This window comes from Carassius gibelio, chromosome A5 (assembly GCF_023724105.1).
Source record: "Carassius gibelio isolate Cgi1373 ecotype wild population from Czech Republic chromosome A5, carGib1.2-hapl.c, whole genome shotgun sequence".
NCBI classification, from domain to species: domain Eukaryota; kingdom Metazoa; phylum Chordata; class Actinopteri; order Cypriniformes; family Cyprinidae; genus Carassius; species Carassius gibelio.
The window spans coordinates 34,260,398-34,273,143 of record NC_068375.1 but is presented as its reverse complement, the minus strand read 5'-3'; positions in this window follow the sequence as shown (position 1 = coordinate 34,273,143).

Here is a 12,746-nt window from a genome sequence, read left to right as displayed (position 1 = left end):
GCAGTTAAAACAGGTCCCCGCCCCAACCTACCCTGTCCTGTGTGGGAACGGGGCCGGAATATCATCATAATCAGACTGAGTGAAGCATTTGTCATTCTCTAATGGAACTCTGTGCTGTAGCCTACTGCATTATTTTGATGACTTTTTCTAACATTTTAAAGTGAGACACATTACCGAATGCATGTTGTTACCATTCAAACGGGTTGTTACATAAACAATAAAGGTAAAAAATGAGGTACGCAACTTTTTTTTTTTACAAAAAGAGAAATACAGTGTATGTTTTTCACTTTAACTGAAAATATAATATTAAAATGCTACAGTAAAAAGTGGAGTGAACTGCGTTACCTTACCATTAAATACATTATATTCAATTTATCAGGATAATACATTTAAATTGACAATCAAACACTTCTGGAAGTAACAAGAGTGAATAATTGACATTTAAAATCTATAATATCTAAAATATTGTATGTGCTTCACATAATAATAGTACATAACATTTTTGTTTCTTGTTTGTTATCAGTTGAAATGCATGGTTTTATATAGGCTATGTGAAATAAATGGTTTATGAAAAAAATATAAAGTTATGAACTGAAAAATATGAGAAACAGGCCGATATATAGATTAATAATAACGATATTAATGATTCTAGTCATATTATATTTAAATAATTTCATTTTTGCTATCATTTGAAATATATGTGAAATAAATGGTTTATTAAGAAATATAAAGTTATGAATTTAAATGTACAGGCAGACAGATGTGTATGGGGTTATGATTAAAACATTAGGGTTGAAGCAGCAGGAAGTAAAACAACAACCCTCAGATAATCTTGAATATTCTAATTTCAGTAGATTAAATGGATTACGGCCTTCTCTTTATTTTAACACGTGAATAGATCTGTCTGTCTGCATCCTCAGATTAAAACACTCTGTCACGATATATTTATTATTCAGAGATTAGCATCTTGCCTTTGCCAAAGCCGAAGGATTAACCTAAATTAAAAGAAAAGGGTATCTTACCTTTTCGAGACGCCTCTTTTTAAATAATTCTTTAAAAAAAAACATAACCTATTATACTTCATCTTAAACTGTATCGGTGGACCCTGCATGTAGGACAGTAAAGGGACTGCAGCAGATCTGAATGAGGAGGGGCCTTTCTAGAATGTTTAGAGCAACTTCAGTTGAGTACGGAGCCTTTCATACCTCTCAAACTAAACATGCAACTGCAGTTGTGACATTCAATTATGGGCAGTGCTTCCTCTCATGTAATCATAATGAAAATCTTCATTATACTTCTGAGTGGCACAGGCTACTTAAATAAAAGCCTCTTGCCCCAGAGGCCCCTCAGCTTCACGAATAAAAGCCTTGAGCGCAGTCATTGGGAACAGAGGAAGCATAGATATCATTTAGAATCTGTTTGGATGAGGATATACTCTGGGAGGCGAATCGAATGGATAATGGACACTAGTCCACAGCAGGACCCAGGAGACCACATAGAGACGAATCTACAAAACCCTTCATATTATAACAAAAACAATCTCCATCATGCCAAGCCACAGTGAAGCATGCAATTGCACATTGCATATGGAGCACTTTAAAGGTTAATTTGATGAAATAAGCAGGTTTTGATTTGTATTCCTTTATCAGCTGGGAATACTGAGTTTTTATGGACATCAAACCTATCAGTATAGAGCCTATGATTTCTATGATTAGGAAAACTAAGACAGACTAACAGAATTTAGCTAATTTTGGATATCAATAGGGCTGTGCTTTTAATCAAATCGTGACATAGATTAGTCCCTGTAAATATTAAAGCACAAGAAACTGCTATTGAAGCATTAAGTCCGCATGTTCTTTAAATTATTAAATTGTTAATGATTTAGGTCTTCATTTGATTGCCACCATTTTTTATAATAAATCTGAATTAAACCATAAATCCAGAAATATTAAAGGACAACACAGAATTTCTGGAATTTCTTAGTTTCTTAGAATTGATTAGACATTAAAATTAATTAAATTTTAAAAACATGATATTTGTTAAAATAATTCACAGGGTCTTAAAAATCTACGTTTAATTAATTGCTATTCATTTGTATGCAATTCATGATTTCAGTCAATTAGAAATAATTTTTGAACACTACATTTTCATTTGAGAGAGTATAATTTTAATAAATATAAAACTATAGATATAATATTTAATCTTGGCTGTGAGGTTGGGGGCAACAGTAGCATATATATATATATATATATATATATATATATATATATATATATATATATATATATATATATATATATATATATATATTCTATTTATTATTAATTAGACATGCTTTTTAATCTCTAAATTGTAATTGAACCATTAAAACATAATCCAGAAACACACAAACAACTAGAATAAAAATGTAAAAGGAATTTGAGAAAAATATCATCTGACTGCTATTTTAATGCTGCACCTTTTTTTTTACTTATTAAATAATTAGCAATTATCAATACATATAGAAAGAAAGATACAACCCTGTTGCTTGAATCACTTCACATGATTTATGTGCAAACCTTGTGTGGAGGTTCTGCCCTTGATGGAATATCTAGGGGTTAGAATTCTCAATTGGAATTAAGACATGAAAGAGGGTGAATCTTATTGATACATGCTGAACCTTGAGGATATGCTGCTTTTGAGTGAAACACCTTTCAGCACTCTACCAAAACGCAGTCGACTTTGTCTCTATTCACATTTCCTGTTTCAGCAAGGTTGCATTAGTCATGTGGAACAAGCACAGCTTGGAATATAGCACACAAGGCAGACAAATGTGGAAACTAGGCCAGGACAAAGAGGTAAGGTGTACACTCATTAGGATGAGGTAAAGAGGTCCAATCCCCAAAGCTTCAACTACAGATATATTACTACTGTTCATATGCTCTTATTTAGGCCCAAACCAAAGTGCTGAAAGCATGCACTGTCATGATAGTGAAAATACAGTATAGTATGACTACACAACTTTACTAACAAAGTTAGATTTACTCTTTCTGTAGGTGAATGCTAAAAATGCATATGGAAATTCAATTAATTCAAATAAAATTAAAATCCTGCAAGATTTTATTTTGGTTATTAAACTGGAGGTAACTTTAAAATTATTACAATTTAAACTTAATTTAAATTAAAATACACAATGAGCATTATTTAGTCAATGTATCTAACAAAGTGCTGTGTTCATTGCATCAGCTAGATTTCAGTAAAAATATATATTTTCCCATTTCAAATAAGATTATTTAGACTTAAAAAACATATTATTCCTAATAGAATTAGAACCATATAAATGTAAAGACATGTTTATAATAGTTTTTTTAGTAATATGCAGTTATATGAGGTAAAGTGGCTTAATATCAGTTACTTTTGACATATAATATATATATATATATATATATATATATATATATATATATATATATATATATATATATATATATATATATATATATATATACAGTATATATATATTTTTTTCTTTTTTTTTTATACCAAGGTTTCATGATTTCATGTCGGCTAGAAGTAGTCTGTGAGTTAAGGAAAATTATAAATATATATATAATATATAATAAATATAATATAATATAATATAATATAATATAATATAATATAATATAATATAATATAATGCCCTTTAAAATTTGTCACTGGATTTTTAACAATATGAGGCTTATTATAGCTTATAAATTGTTTTATAACTAATACCATTGTAAATTTAGAATTTGAACCGCATATTGTTTTATGGGGGGGTGAAGGGGGCATAATATTAAAATAAATGAATTATCGTCTATTGGCATTTACCAAAAATCCCATGCATCACCATCTTTTATCATAGCTGCATTTTACCATATATTTTAATTTAAGTTTTAATTTCATCCAAACAGCGAAATAAATCTATAGCAACCAGCATAGCGGCCTGATTCTCAGGAATGATATGGATAGCCTAGCCATGTCTGTCGTCTAACTCTATTTACCTGCAGCGGAAAAAGAAACGCTGCCAGGTTCAGCTACAGTTCAGGGAGAGGGCCAACACGCTCAGTTCTGGATGACAGGCCTGGAATTGACTTGCACTAGAGCACAGCAGGAAGATGATAGCAGAGCTATTGCAAGCCTTGCTATAAGCCAATCTAGAGCAATTAAATGAAAACAATGAGAAAATAACAAGCCAGCTTCAATATATAGTTGGGGGTAAAAATGCTCAGCGCTGCAGAATTAGATGGAAATGGGGATAAACAAGAAGATCAAGCACAGCGTAGCACTGCAGGACATAAGGAAGCTAAATCCTATCGTGGCTTTAATATGTTACCATTGAAAAGTTGCTGCAGATTTTTGTTGTCTTACTGATGCACTTTCAAAGGGAATGAATGCTGATGAGAACTTGTTTTAGTCGTCGGGTTTAGGTAAACAGCGAGTATCTGGCACAGCATGTAGAGGCCTAATTAAGCCTTGCTTATTCACACAACTCTGTGGCCAATGCTGAAATCACCAAGCCACTCATTTCGTATGCAAAGCGTTTAAGAAAGAGCGTGTTTCAAAGAGAATTTTACTATCACTAATGCATCATCTGAAAGCCGGGAGGTTTCACAGGATACGGATGCATTGGACAGCTGTGGTAATTCCTTCTGCCTAGCACTAAACCTACTGCCAAAGCGCTGATGAATTCATTGAATGCTTGAATAAGTTCTGATATGAAAGGAACCGCCTGAGATGTTCTGGCAACTTTTCATCCAAAAACTAGCTCAGATCTTTCGGTTTACGTGGAACCCTGCCCAACTTTTGAAGATTCATGCACAAAGTGCACTGGCACCATGTCGTCCATAATCTCAGGACGAAAAGTGCTGTGAGGGCCTTCCAAGAAAGACAAATCTGGCGCTAGTTCCTTCCATATCCCATCTAAAGATACGGCCATCCAGAAGGGTAATTTAAAATGAAGCACGATAGCATCTTTGCTAAAGGCGGCGTGGTATTCTCAGAACAGGAGAGTTCATATAACCTCAAACACTTTCAATGAATGACTGGACAGAAGGGAGAGGATGGATTCTGTTTCACAAAACAGCTTGATTTTATTTGATTTAACACCTTAAAAACACCTAAAAAACACGGAATGCTGAAGCTAAGGGCCAATATACCAAAATAGCATGTTAAAACATCCAATATGCGTTTTTCTTTTATTCTCCTCCTGTTTATCTTTCCCTCTCAGTTGATAGTTGTGCACTGCGATGCTAGGAGTGCAGAAAAAAATAACTTGATGGATTGCAAAGCATCTACAGTCGCCAGCCAACAGCATCTAATCATGTCCGAGCTACGCGACCCTTTAATGAGGTCCTTGGATCAAATAAGGACAAACTACTCAATCTTAGCTCTTAAAGGTGAAATGACTCATTCTTTGGAACATGACTTAGCAAAGAGAACTGCGAAAATAGGGACAGGCTCATTTCCCACCATCTAGCATTGGCCGGTCCAACATACTGTCCCATCTTAAACTTACGCTAATAACGTCAGGATGCTAAAACAAACAGATCAATATTTTGATAGTGCCTCAGTGTTTACTCTTTATTGCTTATACTTGTCACTGCATATTAGGCTGGGATAGGACAAAGTATTTTAATATCCAGAACGCACATCAGCTAGTCGATCAGACAGCTATAACATCAGTGAGCAGACTACTAAAGAACAAAATATAACATTTAGTGAGGTCGATTTTAAAAGTAATTTTAAAACAACACTTAAAGAGTGTTAGTTTAGATTTACCTTGAAGTGACATATGTTCCTTGATATCACGAAGCACCAAGTAAGTGTAACCTAGTTTTGTGGGTTGATCTGAGCCATTTTTTGCTTTGACAAATTGTCTTATGTGACTGTCCTGAACTCGTTCCCCTCTCTCCCCTCCAATCATTTCCTTCTCAACAGTGTAAACAGTACCGGTCAAAAGTTTGGGATTAGTAATACTTGTAATGTACTGTGAAGTCTCATCACGGCTGCATTTATTTGATTAAAAAAGTGTAATCTTGCTGTTATGGTCATGATCTGTTTTGGTTTAGTTTTCTGTGATTCCCTTTCTCCTGCCATTTTTTTTTTTTTTTTTTATTAATTTGCTCATTAGTCATTATTAGTTAACTCCCTTCACTTGTTTTCCCCTCGTCAGTTGCCTTATTTAAAGTCTTCTTCTGGTTTGGTTTTGGTCTGTTCTCGTTGATGTTTATTCATGACTCTTATGTGGATTTATTGACCTGGCTCCTGGATATTCTTATTAAAATTTTTGTTGATCTCCTTTTTTTCTCAGGATTTTTTTTTTAATTAAAAGTTAAAAACAGCATTTCTTAAAAAAACAATATAAATATTTGCTATCACTTCTTAATAATTCAACACCATTGCTGAATAAAAGTTTTGTTTATTTATTTATTTATTTATTTTTAAAGAAAGAATAAACACTCACTGACCCCAAACTTTTGAACTGTAGTGTTTATTGTTAATAAATATTTATATTTTAAATAAATGCTTTTCTTTATAACTTTTTATTCATCAAAGAATCCTGAAAAAAAGCAGCGGAACAGTTTCCAGCACTGATAATAAATCAGCATATTAGAATGATTTCTGAAAAAGTGGAGTAATGATGCTGAAAATTTGAGCATTGCATCACAGGAATACATTCGATTTTACTGTATATTAAAATAGAAAAAAAATATTTTACATCATAATATTTCACAATACAATTTTTCCATTAAAAACCCTGGTGACCCCAAACTCTAAGAAAAGTCCCCAAAAACTGCTTGACTTAAAAGTGACACAGAATGCAGAATTCCATAATAAAATGCATTTATACTTTTCTTATCTTCATAAAAGAAAGATAAAAGCCACATGTATTTCTTCAATGGCAATGTAAAGTCAGCATTGTATGGACTGTATATACATGTTGTATACATGTTTATTAATGTACATTCTGTGGTGAACACAGTACTGACTTTACATTCCCGCTGACAAACTTCAATTGGCTTTTGCATTTCTGTGTACAGAATGCATTAAAAAGGCATACTATCATAAGACATCACAATTCATGTCCGTCCTCAAAATTAGTCAGGTTACACCTGGCACCCCATAGTTTTTAGTCCTATTTTAGAAGGTCTGAAAGGATGAACCTCAGCCGGTTTAGTAATGGTTTTGTGTGAGAGATCCAACAGACCTAACCTCTCTCCTGTCATCTTGACATACAGCACCTGTGAATAGGTCATCGGACACAGGAGACACCCTGGATGAATCTTTGAAGAGATGTAACAAGGAGATAAATAAACGGTTTATTTATTTATTTAGTTTGTTCCTTCCTGCCCTTTCTCATTAACCCTGCGAGACATCTTGATGAATGGCTTGGTTGTGTTTCACAGGTGTCCAATTTACTCTCTGTTTGTGCAGCAGCATTTTGAAGTGTCATTTTGGATTAGTTCATCACTCATTCATGCACCAAAACACCAGACTCGCACTCCATCAGTGCTCGCAATTAATAAAACACAAGAGAAACGTCCAATCTACAGCACGCTTAGAATATACAATTAACAGTTATAGCGTCGTCAATGAACCATGTAAGAAGTTATGAGCAGCGAGATGAAATTGTGAAGTTTGGAGTTGCGTAGAAATAGATCTTCACGCTCGTCTGAGAGTTTTTATCGCTACATTGGCTGTCTGACAGGAACCCAGGTCTCCCAAAATGACGAGCTGTCACTTGGCATTACATAACCGGTTGAAGTGTAGTGATTTTTTCATGCGGGTACGCAGGAAGGGGCCTGATATATTTGAGACGTGGGTGGTATTTTTCAATATTGGCAGAAAGTACCGAAACTCATTAACATCTGAGAAAGGCATTAAAAGATGTCGGAAGGAGATGAGTTACACACTTCTCTGTGGCTATAGCAGGAAATTACATGCTGGCGCTACACGGTTTCTTGTGAGTGGCACATCCATTGGATGCTTTTTTTATATATAAAAAGGAGGACTTTTTCACTTTAAAGCCACATTCGCAAACCAAATTTTAATAAACTTACAAATGCACAGCTGGTTGGCCGCTTCGGGACGATTCCGAGAAGAAAGGATAGAATTAATAGGCTCAAAGGCAAAGAATGTGTTTAGAATTCATTTGCACAATTACAAATTGATGAGAGCATGTTAATTCCATCTGATAATGTTTAATTAGATTTGAATATGCAAGGATGCTGTTAAATATTGTACAAGGATGCAGTCAGTCATTCCCAGATAAAAACATAAATCCGCAGCATGTGTGCCATTTCTCATTCTTTGGAACGGCTCGGACGGAGTCGCTTGGGATGGATTATTCGCTCATCACAGAAAATGAGGAGACGTATGACAGATTCGCAACCGATAATTTATGTTTTCGACAACAACCAAAGCCAAGCCTGCTAAAGTCACATCACTGCGTTGTGCTATGCAAATGTCTTGTGGGACGTAACTAGGAAAGTTGTGAGCACATTTGGACTGTGTTTGAGACTTATTGGGTTGAATCCCCTCTGGCTGCTCCGTTGTGCAGCACAGTGAAAAGTGCTGAGGGAGGCATGTTGGGCAGACTCAGGGGACTATACCGACTCTCTGTTCCTCCCTAGCCAGCCTGTCTCTGGCTGTCTGCTTACTTTAATGAGTGCACACACACACACACACACGCACGAACAGTTGCCTCACATAACAGAGCACTCTGATGATAACACAATCCATTAGAATTCAGCTAAGCCCGTAAGTCCTATTAGAACTTCAATGGAAGTTCAAAGAGGAAATGTGGTTATTCCAGGACTCTTCCCGTGTTCCGAGATAGAGGGGACCCTTGATGTCAGACCAGATGAAATCTCACCTGTGAGCCTGGGTAGTAATGTTAAAGGAAATTAAAATGTAAATGTAAAGACAGTCATCAATTACTCACTTGTGTGATGATATTTCTTCAGTAATACATCAAATTAAAAATTTTTGAACAATAAATAGCCAAACGTTTCAACATAAATGAACATGGATGAAGACCGGGGCTGAGTTCCAAAAAGAGCACCACTACTGTAGTTCATGTGACTTACTACACTGTACGTCTTCTGAAGCCATACAATAGTTTTGTTTAATGAACAGACTTAAATAAATGTATTCTTGTTCTTGTTATTCTCTATACTTTAAGTCTTAAGAATTCTTCATAGTGATGTGAACAGATCATGAATCGTATTGGTCTGGTTTGAATGATGCATTCACTAATCCAAATAGTCTGGATCAACTCTGTGCCGGTTCAACCCGTTTAAGAAATTGGCTGCATCCAAAATCATATGCTCTCTAAGTAGGTCCTTCTTTTGAAGAAGTAATTTCAATTGTAAAAAAGTATGTTCTATATAGTATTAATTTGTGTAAAGTGAGTAAAAAGTGGATGCACACTTCAGGATCTTGTAGGAATTAGGTTATATACTGAATACTCTCATTACTACACTTTACTATAATTACGGACGCATGCAATTTCAAATGGAATCATCGTTCTCTGGAGTTGGTTCTTTTCAGGGAATCAATTGATCCAGTTCTGAATTATTTATTTGTAATTTCTTATGTTCAGTTTCTTATGTTCAGCTCATTGATTCAACGATCAGGTCAGAGCTATTAACACCTTAATGAAAGGATAGAGTAAATGGCATGTTAAATTTCAGTTTGTTCATTATACATGGCTTGAGAATGCTCTGAATATAGTGCACAAGTCATAACAACAGCTTTTATGATACTTTTGCATTGAAAAAGTTGCTTGAAAGCTCCACGCATCACTAATTATAATTGAATGGAAATGACTGACTAGAATATTATTGATCATTTGTGCTTTCCTGTTCAGATCAAAAAGAAAGTCATACAAGTTTTGAACAGAAACTTGGTCACCCTGAATAAGGGTGATGATAGAATGTAAAATTTTGGTTGTATACAGTGTATGTCTTTTTTCTTTTTTTGTGCAGATCAAACGCTGGCCTGGTCAGACATCCAAATTATGCTAAAGCTGACACTTTGCCTCTGGTCTCCACTTTGAAATATACAGAGGTCTGGCTTCATTGCACATTGCTTAGTAACTAGACTGATATGAACCAATTACTCTTGTCTCTAAAGTTAGATCTGAGAAATGCATATATTGTGTAGGTGCAAAAGCCCAAGCATCTGACATTTTTTCCAGAACTTTTTAGAGATGATAAAACAAACGCTCTTGATTTGCAGAAAGGGAGGTGCAAATTTAGAAGTGGGCTTTATAAATAGCTTTTCTTCAGTTTTGATCTTTTACAGTACATATGAAGATGATATACTGTACAGTATTTTGCTGGCCTGAGATATTAAAAACACTATTTTTGTACAATCACCTGGCAACAAGCACTTTGAAAAATTGCCACCCCACCCACTGTTCTGAATCAGCTAATTTAATCAAAATCACGGTGCACTCTCATAATGCATCTGCTTTAATGTGATTTAATCAATTACCTTATATCTGTTGCCCCAGACACACTTGTGGCTTTTCAGGCAACTGATATCATGTGATCAGAGCAAACATAATGCAAACAAATGTGCTTAAAGGATGCCAGCAGATGCCAGCCCTTCACATGGCGCCAGCTGTTCAAAACATGCATGGCACTGTGTTGTTGTAGCCCTGGCCTTTGATAACCCCAACCAAGATTGCCAATGCCCACCATTGCCCTTTCATATCAATACCACTCTGTTCTGCTGTGCATTCAGGGTCTGCTGGAGTCCATAGGCATGCACATAGTCCTAAAGGGCAAATTACTCATTTCTTGAAAGTTCAGCCAGTATTCATCTGTCTGCTAAATACCCATTGGCCTGAGAGTCATTTCTGGCCTCCGCTACTGCCAAACATCATTCAGAGAGGCGATGGTTTCGGAGTGGCTATTTCCTTTAATCTGAGGAGAGAAGCAAAACAGTTATTTTAATTTCATCATGTGGGGTTCTTCTTAAAGATTCATTTTCATTTGATTAATCCTCCCACATGTGCTTTTTAGTTTCAGATTTGTGTGGTCTTCAAACTCTGTTGGAATTAAAAGCGTAATTGATATTCACACGGCACAATGGACCTCTGTCTTCAATAGCAGCAAGAATTTTTGCAATACACCTCACTGGTTAACTTTGGATTAGAACCTGTTGGCTTTTAGGGCATTTTGAGTGCTTGTAAGATTTTGCCAGACAATTTCCTTGGATCAACATTTTATTTTTTTGTTTCTCTGGAACAGCATTCCTATAAAAAAAACTAAAAAGTTATTATTTATGGCTAAAAAGTTATTATTTATGGCTAATAAAAGTGATACCCAAGACCCTAACCTTTGTGCGAATCTGGCATTAAACTGATTGAGATTGAGGAAGTTGTCCTCAGCAAAATGTGCTGGACATAGTTTTACATGTGGATTATCATTTTCCGTAACCGAGTTAAACATAAATTGTAACCATTAATCTCCAAGTACAGCGTCCCTGGGAAGCCCAAACAAAGATGATTAGACTCCGAGATGAAAATAAAAGCGTTTAGACGACATGGCGACAAACACAAACACAGCTCTTCCTCTTCTCCGTCGGAGCCCAACAAGACCACGACTCCTATTTTGTGTATTCCTGTGGGCGGAGGTTAGTCAAAAAACAGTTTTTGTGACATCATTACTGCAGGAACTAGAGGGATATAGTCCAAACGGGTCGGTTTTTTTTAGGCGAATTCTGTTAAATGAAATATCTCGCTTGGCATTTTACAGATATTATTTATACTCTAACAACATCATTACACACTAACTAAAGTTTAAAACATGGTAAACGAAGTATGGGACCTTTAATAATAAATACATTATTAATATATTAAATAATATCCATTGTGTAAAATAAAAAAAAATAAGCATTGATTTTGCTTAAAATTCGAAGAAAATAATAGATTGATAAATCAATGGATTCACTGATTCATACAAATGTTCAAGTACCAACCCAACCCTATCGCTGAAACCTGACTGGTTGCTCTATGGATGTTGAATCTTTTCTGGGCTAAATCACAACACATTTTTTTCAGAGACTTTTTTTAGATGAGGAAAAAATGGGAACAGAAATTCCAGATCAACTCTGAATAAGTTATACAATCACCAGCAGGTCATAAAGACCCCCCCCCCTCATATATTCAAAAAAAACGTCTCTCCTGTTTGAAAACACACACACACACGAATACGTGCCCTCTCATATGCCATGTACTGTGTACATTACACAACCACAACCACTTTTCCAGTAGCATGTGTGTCTGGCAGTCAGAAACAGACAGTACAGTATCACTGAGTACAGTTCAGCTTTTGTGTGAACATGAATCGTGCATTTATGACTACAGATCGCACACCCCTCGCTACTCACACTAATAAAAGCAGGATTATTACAAAAATCATCATGTATGATGGCAACGGCTGCTGACTTTACAAGCTCCCCCTTGTAATACTCTAATAATAAAGTTTTGCGTACCTCGAAGGAGCAATTTCCTAGAGCGTCAATGAGCGTCTTTCTACCAGGAGGGAATTAAAGAAGCCCCCAGGAATATTTCCTGTTTTCTACAGTTTTTTCGACGTTTTCCGATGCCGCTGACTTCATATTTCATGTGCTTTGGCCGATTTAAAGGCCTCTCGCAGATTATGCCTACTGATCAAAAATTCATCACAGTGGGAGAGAGCTGCAGTCGGACTGTTTGTTCTGTGGCAAAT